Source organism: Puma concolor, chromosome D4, assembly GCF_028749965.1.
Source record: "Puma concolor isolate L17-30 chromosome D4, mPumCon1.1.hap2, whole genome shotgun sequence".
Classification (NCBI taxonomy): Eukaryota; Metazoa; Chordata; class Mammalia; order Carnivora; family Felidae; genus Puma; species Puma concolor.
The window spans coordinates 12336866-12353390 of NC_141679.1; the positions used below are offsets into that span (position 1 = coordinate 12336866).

Here is a 16525-nt window from a genome sequence, read left to right on the forward strand (position 1 = left end):
TAGACTGAAATGTAGCCCACTCCTCCCCCCCCCCAACTCAAAGGCTGAAACCCTTAATCCTCAAGGTAACTATATTTGGAGACAGGGCCTTTATAAGTAATTAAGGTTAAATGGAGTGGGGCTCTAATCCAGCATGGCTGATGTTCTTGTAAGAACAGGAAGAGACATCAAAATGTGCCCCCCCAAGATAAGACCATGTGAGGACACAGCCAGAAGTGGATGTCTGCAACTCTGGGAGAAGGGTCTCAGAAGAAAAAACAAACCTGCTGTGTGACACCTTGGTCTTAGACTTCCAGCTTCTAGAGCTGTGAGACAATCAATCTCTGTTGGTTAAGCCACTCGGTGTGTGTTATTTAGTTAAGGCAGCCCTAGGTGACTAATACACCAGGCGAAGCCTTCAAGAGAAACCCCAGGAGCTTGGCATAGGCCCTCTGGTGTCAGGGTCTGACTCTGGCTGTGAGCAATCTAAAGCTAGTCAGAGCTAGCAGGGCGAAGACAGAAGGGATTGTGTTTAGAGCAAAAGGCACTTCTGCAAGTAGAACAGGGCGTGTGTTTCCTGTGGTCATAACGTGGGCTCCGCAGAAGCAGCCTGCTCGAGCTGGAGGATGAGAGGTTTAAAACTACGCATGTAACATGACTGCACACTTCCCGGAATAGCTAGAGCGCCAAACCGACGGGAGGATGCCAGTGCCGACAAGGATGAGGGACAACGATAACTTCCATGAACTGTGGTCAGGAGACGACATTATTAAGACCGCTGCGGAAAACTGACAACATCTCTAAAACCCAAAAATGCACCTACTCTGACTCAGCAATGCCACGCCTACAGAAATGAGTGCATTCGTGCAGAAAAATAAGTGTACAAGCATGTTCCCAGAGAAACCACCCAGCTGATCTCCAAGGCAAGAATGGATGTGTCAACTCTGTATATTCACACAATGTGTTACTTATGAGCAACAAAAAGGAATGAAACACCCATACATACAGCAACATGGTTAACTCTCTACTATTGAGCATAGAAGTCAGACACAAAAGGTTACATACTCTGTGATTTCTTCATGTGAAGTTAAAAAGGGGTAAAGTTGCTTTATGGTGCTAGAGGGCAGAGTAGTGGTTACCTTGGTTACCTTGGGGTGCTGGTTGATATTGACTGGGGAGGGGTGAGAGGCAGTCTGGGGGTGGGGCGGAAGGCAGGAAGGGCAGGAAATGTTCTGTGTCTTTATGGCTTTTCAAATATGTGAAAATCAAACATACTACGCTTGAGATTGCTGTTCTTCACTTCTGTTCAAGTAATACTGCAACTTTTAAAAATCAAAAATCAGGTAGGAGTTTGGAATTTTAATTATTACACAGGACTGTATCATGTGATTAATAGACTGGATTTAACTTTTCACCACTTAAGAGTAATTGGGAGATCTAAGGGACCTGCCCGAGATTTTCTTCCACTAAAGAAGAAATGACAGGTCTGCTAGGTGGAGAGGAAGGAGTCATGCAAGAAAAACTGGAGAGACGGTTGCTCTCTCTCCACGGTACTGAGCCCTGCCTGTTAGTAAACCTGTTAAACTCAGAGAGCAGTTGCTTTAATTCAAGATGCCCTGAACAAGATGGTGTTTTTGGAGACTGCCAAAGTTATTTACTTAGGTTTCTGTTAACTATTGAATTGCCGAGATTAACTCTGATGTGATAACACGGGAAGCACGGTTGAGGCTGACATCAACAGTTTACTGACCTGTGTCTAGGTTACTTTCCAAAAAACGTTGCAGAAGACAGACATCCCCAAGCTGAGCCCAAAGATATCAACAGTAACGACTGGCTCACATTATCCAGCTAATGGCTGTAACAGATTATAAGTACGGCTTTTAGCTAATATAGCACTTTGCTAGATAATACTTAGACTGGCTAATTCCTAATGATCAGCCTATTTCCAAGAAGTTGCAGTTCTGTAAATGTTGAAGTGTGGGTGTGCCCTTACTTCATTCAAAGATTCTACTTTAGCTTTTGTTTTGAGTGGCTTCTGCTTAAAGGTGGCAGTGTGACCACATATATTTTTATTCTTTTCCTCTCGGGACCCCACTTATATAAGTACAAAGGCATAGATGAGGTATAAATCCACAAAGAGAATGAAAGCAAGAAGATCCACAAACAAGAGATTTCAACATATTTCTCTGGAATTGACTGGATTGTAGTATCCTAGCAAAAGATGGAGGTAGAGAAGACTCTGGAGACAGGAGATTCACTGTAACAGACAGTTAGATCCCAGACCTCTGCTACATGCCACACACATGTGACCAGAAGCCACCCGCTGGCATTTGGAGATTCCTTCTTCTCAGCGTCTGCTCAAGGGAGCCCAACCTAAGACCTCCACAAACCCTACCGATTGGTACAGACCTCTGACCAGCTTCAGTGTCACAGCCTGCACATGGATGGACAATCAATGATAACCAGACATTTGCTAGACACGTCCTGCATGGGGGGGGGGGGGGGGGAGCCATCCACTTGTTCACAAGCCCGCTGTAATGGCCCAAGTGGAAGAAAGAAAGAAGGGCAGGTGGGTCAGACAGGGAGGAATCACACTTAGAAAGAAGAAAAGGTAAGGTTCGCTGTGCAGATAACATAACGAACCAAACTATCATCCTCTGCCTTCATAAACAGTCTCTTGACTTCATCAAGGGGAGCCTCCTTCTACTCAAGAAACTGGAGACAGATGGGTAATTACCTCCCTACCACCTTGCTGCACCCCTCTGCCTCCACCCACTAAGGGTCATTTTGAAAAAGGTCTTCGCACTACCAGTAAGTAGTATGTTGTATCTCACCCGGAGCAGCTCGGACATAATAGGGAATGAAACCCTGAGCCCCTCAGCCTATCTGCTTCCCCAGACAAGCTTCAAGTACTTCACGTGACTTCTAACACCAGCTTCACCTTCTGTCTTAGAGGCCAGACAGCATCTACCAGAGCTGTAATGGTCTGTGCCAGGCTGAAAGCATACATTATGATTTATTTCACACCAGCCGTGGATCTTTTCCCCAGGTTACAGAAAATTAATATATTTGGGCACACTAAAACAGTGCTTATTTGAAAGCTGACCTGACTGCTCCTTTCCTTAACAAATTTTACTAAAGGGCACATTCTATTAATAATTTTGGTTCCAATTTTCTAGCTTGTTCCTTTCTTCTTACCCCTTAAACACACACACATAGAGTTTCCTCATGATAGAGCACAGAGCAACATATTCATCAAAGAATATCTGGAAAACTAGCAAACGTGTTGTTCGTATGACATGCTGTTATAATTCCACCATCCAGTTTCTGTCCACCTCATTTGAGAAGAAAAATTTTAATGTACACATTTCCTAATCATTCCACTCTCAGGCCTATACTTATCGAGAAACAAAACGGGAGGCGCTTGGCTGGCTCAGTCGGTGAGGCGTCTGACTTCAGCTCAGGTCATGATCTCACGGTTCGTGGGTTCGAGCCCCATGTCGGGCTCTGTGCTGACAGCTCAGAGCCTGGAGTCTGCTTGGGATTCTGTGTCTCCCTCTCTCTCTGCCCCTCCCCCATTTGCACTTTCTCTCTCTCTCAAAAAATGAATAAACATTTAAAAAAGAAAGAAAAAAATTGGGAGCTGTGTTCAAGGCTTTGCTGTTCAGAGATGTGCAGGATTCCTTGATACACAATAGGGCAACACAGACGAAAAAATAAAGTACATTCTACCAGGTTCTCTTTGTTCATAGACAAAGGCACAGAGTTCTGCCCCGCCCCCCCCCCCCCCCCCCCCCCCGAGTTACATTTTTGAGAACATGCAGCAAAAGGCAGGGCTTCTGACAGCTGAGGCACAGAAGCCTTCAGCCTCCAGAGCTCAGGGTAGTGATAGAAAGCCCCAGGGACTAAAGCTAAATGTTTGGCCATTCTGGTTATTCTCCAATAAGCCCTTTTGATGCTGAAAGGCTGATTTTCTATTGACTGTTTGTTTTCCCCTTCTTTCTTCCCTGACATTCTTTTCCTTTTATGGTTAATAACAGGGGCGGGGGCGGGGGGTGGGGGGAAGAAAACTCCTAGGCATGAAGTTTAAAGCCCTTAAATTTAATTACAGGAGTTGAGTCAGTCATTCCCCAAAGTTTGCTAGAGAATAGGTGGGATTTCTTTAAAAAGATGGGAAAAATAAGATACACAGAAAAGCAACAGATTTTCTCATCCCCACTGATTCAACAAACATGTACTCCGCATATACTCTATATGTGTACGTATGTGCATGCTGTCCATATGCTATTATCCTTCCCAGTGCTAAAGGAGGTGAAAAAAAAAATGTAGGTGGGCGGATGTACATTTTGGAAGGACAGGAGAGAGAAGGAAGAAAGTGGGCACGCATTTCTGTGGTCCAAAGGGAACTGTGGTTGCTTGCTAACAAGCAGAACAACGTGTTGTAAGCATTTATGTCAGGAGTCAGGGAGCTAAGTTCCATGGGACAAGTCTGGCCCACTGCCTGTTTCTGTCCTGCCTGGGAGACGGGAGAAGCTTTTACATTTTTAGAAGGTTGAAAAAAAATGAAGAAAGGAATCAAAATTTTGTGACATGTGAAAGTGATACAAAATTCAGATTTCGGCAAACATGAATAAAGTTTTATTGGAATACAGCCACACTCGTTGGTTTACATATTGTCTATGGCTGCTTTTGCACTAAAACTGTGACAGAGACCCGTATGGCCCACAGGACCTATTTACTGTCTGGCCCTACACTGAAAATGTTTGCCAACCCCTTGGTTAGAGGAGGGAGATGTCACTTCTGCCCAAGGTCATTAAGAAGGAAGTGACACGTCTACCTCACTTTTCTATAGCCCTTTATATCTTATTTGACCCTCCCAGCAGCTCTGTATACGAAGAGGTAGGAAAGGCAGGTTTCATCATCCTCCCTTTTACAGCTGGGGAAACTGAGTTTCGCTCGGCCCAATCTAGAGACTTGTTCAATATTGGCAGCTGATTGATGGCAGCATCATATGATAGTGTCTGAACCTTTCCACCCCATGGTGCTGAGATTGGAAAGACAACACACACACACACACACGTGGGACAAGGGCATCATAAAGAAGGGAGGCCAGCTGGGTGAGTGCGGTGAGGGGCTACCTCAGGGACCCAGGGCAAAGGAGACTGGCACCAGGAACTGTCTGGGCCCACGAGTCAGCAAACTAAGTTCCAGAGGACAAGCCCACTGCCTGTTTATGTCCTGCCTGGGTGTTGGGAATGATTTTACATTTTTGGATGGTTGGGGGGAAAAAAATCAAGAGAGGAATCAAAATTTTGTGACATGTTAAAGAGATACGAAATTCAAATTTCAGTCTCCATAAATAAAGTTTTATTGGAATGCAGCCCTGCTCATTGGTTTACACACTGTTGTAGTGCAAAAGCAGCCTGAGACGGTACGTGTCCCTGGACCTGGGGTGAGTGCCCTCATCCGGTCTTGTAGTCACTGAGAGAACGTCCGGGAGCCTCAGAATCCTGTCTGCTGCATAAATCCTGTCCTGATGAAGTTGAAGAGTAAATGAGACTATCAGGAGAAGCAAATGAGTTAACCGTGTATACTACTCAGCACAACGCCTGGCACTTTGCAGGTGTGATGTTACCTTGTTGTTTCATTCACTGCTTGGGGAAGGTGCTGAGCATTTATTTATTTTTTTTTAACGCTTTGTTTATATTTGAGAGAGACACAGAGCATGAGCGGGGAAGGGGCAGAGAGAGACGTAGACAGAATCGGAAGCAGGTTCCAGGCTCCGAGCCATCAGCACAGAGCCCAATGTGGGGCTCGAACTCACAAACCGTGAGATCATGTCTTGAGCTGAAGTCGGATTCTGAACCGACTGAGCCACCCAGGTGCCCCTGGGTGCTGGGCACTTTAAAACAGGGATTGACAGGGGTGCCTGGGTGGCTCAGTTGGTTAAACATCCGACTTCAGCTCAGGTCATGATCTCACGGCTCATGAGATCGAGCCCCGCGACAGCTCAGAGTCTGGAGCCTGCCAGACTCTGTGTCTCCCTCTCTCTCTGCCCCTGCTCTCTCTCTCTCCCAAAAATAAACATTAAAAAACAAATAAATAAAGCAGTAATTAATATGTACTTATATTAGATAACTAGAGAGCCATAGAGGGTGAATTCATACCTGAACATAAAAGATCAGGCTAGACGTTCATGCTCCCTAACACTATGGAAACATTCCATCTGTGGAACAATTTCTAGTTCCTTTAGGACAAAATTCCCCTAGGCATTAGCTCAGGGGGAAAAAAAATTCGTGTACTTTCAAGTCATTTGGAAGAGAATTGGGTGTAAAAACTATTTTCACATCAGGGAAGAAATATATTAGGTTGCAATTGAGAATTCAGTAATTGAACTCCCGGGGCTTGGTGGCTGCAGCTTGGGAAAGAGGCAGGAAGGCAGAAGGGGAGGAAAGAATTGTAAGGAGAGATTAGGCAGGCCAGTGAGTAATCAGTCCAACGGTGAGGTCAGGGCCCAGCGCCTAGGCGTGGTGTGCACAGCCCAGGAAAGCCACTAAGATTTGATTCTGCTTTCCATTTTCCACACTAATAATTTCTTCTTTCAGAAATAAGACATTGACTGAAAAATAAAGTTTCCTCTTAGGACTACTGTCACATTGTACGTGCACACCGCCCGATGTCTAGGTATGCTGATGATCTGAAAGAAATAAACCCTAAACTTCTGACACAGAATCATTTCACACCATAAGAAAAAGAAGCACTCTTTTTGATGGATGTAATACAACAGAACAGTGTTTTTTGAACTACATGTCAGAACCCATTAGTGCTGAAATCATTTTAATGGGTTGCCAACCATATGGACTAGAAGAGAACAAAACAGAAAATATCAGAGTGTACCATACATAATAAAGGACAAGCACTGTTGAGTGAAACCTCTGTGTTTCAGTGATAAGTGTGTGCGTGTGTGTGTGTGTGTGTACATGTGTGTTTACATTTAGTCATCTGTATTGCCAGGCTGTGGTGTAAATTGTATTCTCAGTAGGGATCATGGTCCAAAAAATTTTAAAGCCACTGAAGAAGAGTGTGATCACTTCAGGGAAGTCCGCTATAAGAATCCTAATTCACTGAACAGTCATGTTAAGGGCTAATTATTCCTGATGAGTGGGAATGTTTTCAATGTCAAACTCTTCCTCTGCATTTCAAACATACTACAATTGACAGGAGGAAAAAGTATGCATAACCTGTCAAGTATACCTGGTCTTTAAAATAAGGTGTATCTGACAATGAATACAGAATTGATCTCAAGATACAGGATGTATTAGAAATCAGAAACATGAATGATTACGTTATTCAGAATGATAACTAACCAACTCCTTTATGAAATAAATGGGGACTGTATGTTTTACACGAGTTGATTTACCAGGGAGCAGAAGAGAAAGGGGCTGGAGAGGAAACTTAGTGAACAGGGATGGTATTACTACCACCCAAAAATTAGATTTTGGAAAAAGATTTAGTTTGACTCCATAGAAAGCTCCACGTTATGAGGCATTCTTTCAATTACTTTCTTCTGAACACCCGAAAGCAAAGAGCCCATTATCTCCAAGATAACAAGAGCTGAAATCAAGCAATTCATTAATGCTGGTTGTGACGACAGATGATTTTAAAGGGAGAAACCATGTCAAAAACATTTTTCCCAGTAAGCCAGAAGATTTCATGAAAAGGAGGGGTAGGCAGATTACCTGAAAAAAATCTGGGGAAGAGAGCCTGAAATGATCACCATTGATATTACACAGGAATGTGTATGGAGGTCACATGATTGAAAAAGGATGGATAAATGAATGAATGAATGAATACATGCATACATGCACGAAGGAGGCCACGCTTTTAATACCAATTTAAGTAAATATTTCTTCACAGCTTCCTATATTGGATGTCCTTATCCAAATAATTCAGACGTGCTGGGTTGTGAGATTGTGAATATACACCTATAGGAACAACTGTTCTTATGTAAATGGGCACACAGGGCTTGGGATATAGTTTGTAGTGGCAGCATCATACAAGCATTTAGGAAGTACTATAGTTTGGGGCGCCGGGGTCGCTTCGTCGGTTAAGTATCTGACTTTGGCTCAGGTCATGATCTTGTGGTTCATGAGTCTGAGCCCTGTGGGGCTCTGTGCTGATAGCTCGGAGCCTGCAACCTGCTTCAGATTCTGTATCTCCCTCTCTCTCTGCCCCTACCTTGCTCACACTCTGTCTTTCTCTAAGATAAATAAACATTAAAATAAAAAAAAGAACTACTATATTTCAAACAAGTTAGAAATTAACACACCAAATGTGGCCTAATGACGAAAAAGACTCTGAAGTCAAAGGAGCCGGTGAAACAGTGGAATAAACAATATCATACAGTGTGAGAATAGAAGGATGTCATATTTTTGAAATTGCTAATTTTTACACAATACGATTTTAACTATAAGCAAGTAAGTTAAAAATTGAATACAAGTATACATTTCGCCCTTTATCTGTATCCCTAAAATGTGCTTTTTTCAAGTTGATGTAAAGCCTTTTTAAAAACCATCTCATGGGACAACTGGGGACCACCTTATCATCGAGGGTACCTTATACGTGGGCATATATGGTGACCTGCATCCCACATAACCGAGGCTCCTCGCGGTCCGCACGTGAGTGAACCAGATTGCAGGTAGCTATTGCAATGCCTTAAGATCCCTAAATTAAAACACCAATAACTGCTATCGGACTGATTCTTATCTGTTACAAGATTCTTTACGCTCTGTCTGTTCCATGCCGAATGAAGCCCTGCTTCACGTCTCCTCAGCCCCCTTCTCAGCTCTGCGGGACACTTCCCATGCACACTGACAAATCCCCAACTCCAGCCCACTCTGCCTTCTGCTTATCCACCCCAGGGCTTTCTCTGGTGCCTCCCGGGCTTGCTCAGGCCATTACTGGCACCCCTAAAGTGCTGGGGATTCAGCATGTCTGGTATCACATGATGGATGAACATCCTGGTTTCCCCACCACTTGCTGGACAACGATAAAGTGCATTCTATGCTATCCCAGCAGAACCGAGCCTCCATTGCCCACAATGGTAATCTGCTCATCAGCCCACCTCTTACTGGCTTTCTTTTCTTCCCGGTCTCATTTTCTCCACTCTCTCACTCATGCTTCTTGGGATCACCTCCCCACTAAAACTACCTGCACCCAAGCCCCTGTCTCAGGCCCCGCATGCATAAGCTACTTCAGCGTCATGTGGTGATTTTGTGTCCTCTAAACTAGCTGTCTGCACAAGTCAAGGTGGATGAGCTTTACCCTCATTCTTTCCACCTGGATTACTTACATCTTTGGAAATGTCTCATCTATTCCTTTCCCTAAGTACTTGATGATCCCTCACTGATGCAGAGAGTATTTCTGGGGGGCTGTAGGGTATGCCCAGATGGACAAAACATGGTTCCAGCCTCAAGGACTTGAGAAATGGGACATGAAAGAGGAAGGAAGAAAAGCAAGCCTATAACTGAAGAGGGACTCAGACTGTGGAAGAGCCATGTGGCAGTTCCAGGAGAGGGACAATCTGGAGCTGACCAGAGCTTCATCACTACCCAGACGGAGCCAGTTTTCAAGTTTTCCAGCTTCAATGTTAGCTCAAGGACACCCGCCTTTTTTTTTTTTTTTTTAATTTTTAAATGTTTATTTATTGTTGAGAGAGACAGAGACAGAATGCGAGTGGGTTAGGGGCGTAGAGAGAGAGGGAGACACAGAATCCGAAGCAAGCTTCAGGCTCCGAGCCATCAGCACAGAGCCCAATGCAGGGCTCGAACTCACGAGCTGTGAGATCATGACCTGAGCTGAAGTTGGACGCTCAACCGACTGAGCCACCCAGGTGCCCCAACCTGTCTTTTGATAAACCCAGCACTGACTCACACACAGGTCAGCCCAAACATGGCACCTGCTGCTACAGCCTTATGGGAGACTGACTGAAAGGCAAAGCAACGCACTGCCTTACAAGTCCTTTAAGGATCCCCAAGCGACTGCTCCACCTATGAGGTACGATATGACACAGCCTGGTGAAGCAAGGAAACCCATGAGGCCTCCCTGCTGTTCCTTGATCATGCCAAGCATGTCTGGCTTAGGCCTTTAGCTCCTGACATGCTCTCTGCTTACAAGGTCCTTCCCCCTAATAGCTGTATGGCTCATTCCTCTACTCATTAAACTCTCTGCTCAGGGCCTTCCCTTAACACTCTCTATAAAATAACAGCACCCTCTACATCGTCACGCTCTAGTGTCTTCCCTACTTTATTCTTTATGGCACTTACCATCCACTGACATATTATATATATTAGCTTATTTATTTTTTAATCTCCCCCCACAAAAAGGTCAGCGATAGCAGCAACTTTTCCCCCTCACTGTACCCCTTGAATCTAGAATAGTTGTCTGGTCTAGAGGAGGGGTTCAAGGAATGTTTGTTGAAGAAATGAATAGATTCTTTCATCATTAGAACACCCCAATCATCACTCAACCACAGATGAAGTGCTATAAACTCATCCAGAATCACGACAGCCCCAAAACTCAAAAGCCTAAAGGATACATAAGTATTTTGTGAAACGAAATTTTTTATAAAGCTTCAACATATATAGCAGGTATATATAAATACCTGCTTTATATATAAATAAATAAATAAATAAAACTTCTTTAATTCTATCATAAACTTGTATGGGCCATGGAATGTAACTCATTCAATGTCTGCGGTGTAAATCAGAAAGAAATCCCAGTATTTTAGATCTTAGATACTATCCCTAGCTTACTAAAAAAATAAATTTATTCATGTATTCATGTGACAAATATTTATTGACTGCTTATGATGAGTATGGTGTTGAGTGAGGTGCTATATTTGATTTTTCTTTTGAAAAATCGACTTCACGCTCCCCGGTAAAGCCATATCCTGCCGTTACAGATAGAGAAAGCCCATCTTTTAGAAAACACTTGCGTTTTTCCCCCCATTCTTTTACTATATGTTTTATTGATTTAAGCCCGCAATCCCTCAGGGAGAATAGTCACAGGAAATACTTCGGGTGGAGTATTTTTTTTAATTAGCTAATTTTAAAGGTAACCATTTTTCGCTCTTCATTGAGTTTAAGGGAAACGGGATTTAACACTGTATTTAACAACATTAAATGCCCACAATTACAAAAATCACATAAGTAGTTGTCCAACTCTGCTTACATAGGGCTAATTGGCTCCACTATAAATTCACACTCCCCCAGTGCAGTGGTCCGCATAGTTGGGGGGAAATCTTTCGCTCGCCCCTAACTGACTCACTGCTACATTTCCACAAGGCATATTCCAAGTTGTCATTTTGCCCATGGTCTCAACCTGCCCACCTCTGACTTTATTTAGGAGACTGTGGCCAAATTATTCTCTTTCCACCTGAAAGCTCCCATGCTTCTGTCTCAAGAGTCCTTCCTCTGCCCTCCTTCAGGATCCCCCCACCTTCCTGAAGATTCCATTCCATTAGTTTAGAGTCTCTCTTAGATTTTCAATGTCTCTTCTTTCCTGTGGATTCTTTTTTCTCTGATGAGAAGGTAGGCCCACGCCTTCTTACGAGAAACACATTACTTTCTCTATAGTATGTCATTTCTCTGATGCATCGAACTCCCCTTCCCTCTCACCACCCAACTTCTTTGAAAGTAAGTCTGTCTTCACTGCTCTCCACATGCACCACACCCCTGACTCTAACCCCCACTTCCACCTGCCTCAGAGATAATTGAGGAAAGCGAGGAGTCAGATCCATTGGCTTTTCCTTTGTTGTGCCCTTGGCCCTATGGGGTGCGCTGCATGAATGATGTAGGAATGGTGATGGCTCCCTCACCTTTCCAGCTTCTGTGACACCATGTGACTTCCACCATATTGCTCCAGCTGTTCTCTTCTTTCTCTTCCCCCCACCCCTCAACATACAGACATCCCCCAAGGATCCTACCCTTACCCTTTGTTTTGCTCCATTTTCTTCCCAGGCCATTCCTGAGACATCACAATCACTCCTAAGTACAGGACTCTCAAAGCTCTCTTTGTAGCTTTGACTTCTCTCTGAGACACCTACACCTGTATTCTAGTCCCTTCATTTGGACAAATCTGTCATGGCCAAAATGAAAGCTCTTTTTTCTCCTCTTCTTCACCCTCCTCTGAACCTCCTCTCTGACAACAGCCCCATCACTGTCTCGGCTGAGCTCAATGATGACTTTTGACTTCCCTTGTCAGTATTTAGATTATTCCCACACCCCACCTGGAGCCCTTCTCTTCTTCTTCTTCCCACTGCCTCATTTCCTCTTACCCTTAATTTGGCAAAGGACTCTATCTGGTCTCCCTCCAACCAGTCTTTTCTCACTGCATTATGTCCAACACATTGCTACAAGGTTGTTGCCCTAAAGCACAGTTCTGACCCTGTCGACCCTCTCTCTCAGAAGCCTCCCATGGCTCCCTGGTACTTACTGAAATCCACACACCGGTTGCTCCACAACCTTGAAAGCCTCTCTTTCTCACCTTCTCTCTCATTACATCCCTTGGCATTCCCTGCACTTCAGCCAAAACACACGATTCTTTGGGCAAACACACACTTTTCTGTCACCAAGTCTCTGCTAGTCACTCCTCCTCACACGTGCCCTTCCTTCCCTGCCAGCCCAGACACCGCCTGTATAAATCGCAGCTCAGGGCACCTGGGTGGCGCAGTCGGTTAAGCGTCCGACTTCAGCCAGGTCACGATCTCGCGGTCCGTGAGTTCGAGCCCCGCATCAGGCTCTGGGCTGATGGCTCGGAGCCTGGAGCCTGTTTCCGATTCTGTGTCTCCCTCTCTCTCTGCCCCTCCCCCGTTCATGCTCTGTCTCTCTCTGTCCCAAAAATGAATAAACGTTGAAAAAAAAATTAAAAAAAAAAATAAATAAATCGCAGCTCAAATGTGATCTCTTCCATGTAATGTTCACTAATTCTTCCACTGGAAGTCATTGTTATACCTTGCAAACACCCACAGCATGGGAGGAATGTGGCTTTTTGGGTAATGTAGCCATTTTGCCCATTTTTTTAAGTTAGTGTTTATTGGTTTTGAGAGAGACAGAGATAGTGCAAGTGGCAGAGGGGCAGAGAGAGAGGGAGAGAAAGAGAATCCCGAGCAGGCTCTGTGCTGCCAGTGCAAAGCCCGAAATGGGGTTCAAACTCACGAAACTGTGAGATCATGACCTGAGATGAAACCAAAAGGCAGACACTTAACCGACTGGGCCACCCAGGTACCTCACTTTTGCCCCATTTTTATAGTAGTCAGTTATGTGTATGCCCTGTCTCTCCTTCCAGGCCATGAATTTCCTCTGGGCAGGATCTAAGTCTCCTTATTCTTCACATCTGTGCCGCTCTGGACATCCCCCAAACTCTATTCAAAGGTACAAACAGCCTGAGATCGAGTAGTCAGTTAAGAAATACTTGTAAGTTAATGACTGTAACCCAAAGGGTTAACTTTGGCCTCTAGTCCTTGAAATTCTCTCCATTTTAGTAACAGTTACTTTTTCCTGGTAGGACACAAGCCCCATCTCCCCACGGTACCATAGTTTATTTCTTTTGGCCCCACAGGCCAATTTTCAAATGCCTTTTACTTCCAAGTTTTCTGAAAAACTAACTTCTTTAAGAGACCCAATAATGGAAAAGAAAAGCATTAATGGTACTTTAAGTGAAGAAAATGCATCCGTGCAGAACAAACAGCTTGCTGGGGGCTACAGCAAAAGGTAAGGCTGTTTACCAGACTGAATTATAGGATTCAAGCTGTATCATTAACCTTGCCAGTCCAGTCTTTGGAAAAGCCAGCCACTGTATTTTTTTTTTTTTTAATTATCACATTTATATTAGAAAGGAAATCACTAATTCCTGCCTGAGTCATCAATTGTGTTGTTGTATAATTCTTCTTCTTCTGAACAGTGTATTTACCTTGTCAATTTCTAACATTCTTAAACTTTCTTGTAAGACCTTTACATCTCTGGATTTTACTTGAAAATATAAAGACAAACACACACACACACACACACACACACACACACACACACACACAACCTCTTCGAATGCTTTTTAAATTCCATAAGTACTTTTCTCAGAAAGACATTGGCAGAACTGACATGGAGTAAAGAACTAAGATTCAAAATTCATTTTTATAAATCTATCCTTAAATCTTGGAGGAGATCCAACAACCTCACATTAAAATTTTAGAAGGCTTGACTGAAGGACATGGGGAAATGTAATGTCCACAGCTTCAAGAGCACCTGGTCTATATATCATCGTTAATTAAGAGAAGATAAACAGGAAGAAAAACCGTATGAGCACAGCACGAGTTTTATTGTTTTTGATGTAACAACAATATCACGCAACCTTTGCCAAAACAAAAATTTTTTTAAAAGGAAAAAAGGGAAAGAACCCTCTGATGCCAACGTGTTATATATTTACTTGGATAGCCATGCCTGCTAGAGGCTTTTCCAAGAGGACTGGGGCAGACAGTTTGGATTCTGACAGCAATGCAGTAGAATTTAAGGTGTTGTGATTTAAATATGTTCTCAGCAGGCTAATCTAGTCACACAACATTTTATAAAGAAGTCTCAAGATATTAAGTGTAGAGGTGCATTAATTCGCACAAATACCGCAGGAGAAATACAGGCACTGGGAGTCAAACTGCAGTGGACACACATATGAATATGCTATCTCCCTATCTCTACCCAAGCCCACATAAGCCTATCTTTATCACACAGAGACAATTAAACAGCTATACTCTCTGGATGCAATTCTGCATCCTGGCTCCCACTGGGTGACTTATTGCCAGCGTGACATTTTTCAAATTCTCTATTAGCAGGCTACCTTGGCTAGGAAAGCAGACCTCACCAACCCAGGACCCCATTATCATGGGTCTCAGGAGATTTCAGTTCGTGAATGACATATGGCACCACCGAGCCATTGTGAAAGCTGGAAGAGTGGATGACACCAGCCGTAGAAATAAAGTGTCCCTTTTCCTTAGGAAAACGCCCTGCCTATGTGACGCTGACCAAGGGGGGGTACCAAACATTTCTCAGTATGATCTTCTTCTTCTTTTCAAACACTCCCCTGACCCCATCTTTCTATTCACACCTCCAGAGTTCATTCTACAAGAACCAACATAAAGATCGCCGGTTCTCCAGCCTTAAGGTTTGCAGTGCTGAAATGTGAAAGGAGAAGGTCTAGTTGACATTCAAAGTTGTGGCGACGGAGAGACGAATGTGGCCATTAAAGACCCTTCTCCTTCAGGTCAGACAAGAGATAAACAATGGAAACTGCAGAGTCAGGGCATCAGAGACCCTTACAGAACAGGGGCCGAGGAGAGAAGTATCACGGGATAGAAGCTCCCTTCCAAACCCCAGAAGGCTAGCAAGCCCAGAAGGGGTACCATTATCCTATTTCCCTGCCTGCCATGCGCCCTAAGCCCACATGCACACTTCCACATCCTCATGTCCAGAAGCCAGAGAAAGGGGAAGTGAGAATCCCTGCACGCCGCCCGTCCACACACACGAGCAGAACACAGACTGTACTCAGAATTGCAGGGTCAAGATAACAAACACTGTCCCACAGTCAGCGGCTGACGGCGAGTCAGGGCACCGGCAGATCTCTGGGTTTGGAGCGCAGTTAGGGGAGCGCGGATGCAATCACACGAGTACACACACATACACACTCACACACATGGGATTTTACAAATCCGCACCTACCCCAGCGCCTCTCTCCACACTCACAGACCAAGTGCATCCTGCCTTCATCGTTGCCATCACCACACTCTCCGGGAGAGTCGCGGCCGAGGGATGAGGGATCCTAGCGGGGATTCCTGGAAATGTCATTCTCCAACACCTTCGGTCCGCCACCCCCATCCCCTTGGCTGTACCTTTTACACACACACTCACACACACACACACTCTCTCTCTCTCTCCCCTGCCTTGACTGTCATCAGGCACGCCCGCTGCCCCCAAAACCCCGCATCTCAGCGCGCACCGGACACCAGGCGTCCCTGCCTTCGGCGCCCCCTTCCCCCGCCCCGTTGGCTCCATGGCTAAAGGCACTGCCCCCTGGATGTCGCCGGCTGTCCCCGCTCATCCGCACTATTGTTCCATGCAGCCCCTCTCGCGCCCGGGGGCACCCTTCGGCGAGGACCGGGGCTCTGTCGGGGGCAGCATCGGCGCCGGGCACCCCCCCCCACTCACCCACCCCTCCCTGGCGGCGGTACCTTGCCTGACAGCTGGGTTCGCGGGCCCGCGGGAGCAGGCGGCGCTAATGACAGCGCCGGTGCCAAGCCCGGGAATAAAGCTCTTCTCCAGCCGCTCCTACCTCCAGCGCCACCATCTTCTCCCGCCGCCGCCGCCGGGACCGCAGCCGCCCTCGCCCAGCTCCGGCTAGGGCTCGGCAGCCGCCGCTCGGGCCCCTCCGGTCCGCGGCCCCACCCCCTTCTGCCCGCCCGCCCGCCCGCCCCTCGTGACGCGCGCCGGGGCCGAGCCGGGCC

At 45.4% G+C, this 16525-nt stretch overlaps 1 protein-coding gene across 6 annotated transcripts in view; it reads right to left on the bottom strand.

Moving 5' to 3' along the window:
• APBA1 (amyloid beta precursor protein binding family A member 1) overlaps positions 1-16461 on the bottom strand; it is a 203598-nt gene extending 187137 nt beyond the window's left edge. For 4 of the 6 annotated variants that reach the window (XM_086684978.1, XM_086684977.1, XM_086684976.1 and 1 more), the window contains exon 1: positions 16253-16455. The gene's annotated coding sequence lies outside the window, so the exon portion shown is untranslated. Of the gene's footprint in view, positions 1-15743; positions 15915-16252 lie in introns of those variants that run through there. The other 2 variants (XM_086684974.1, XM_086684975.1) reach the window with 2 other exon arrangements.
• Positions 16462-16525: the final 64 nt, after the last annotated feature.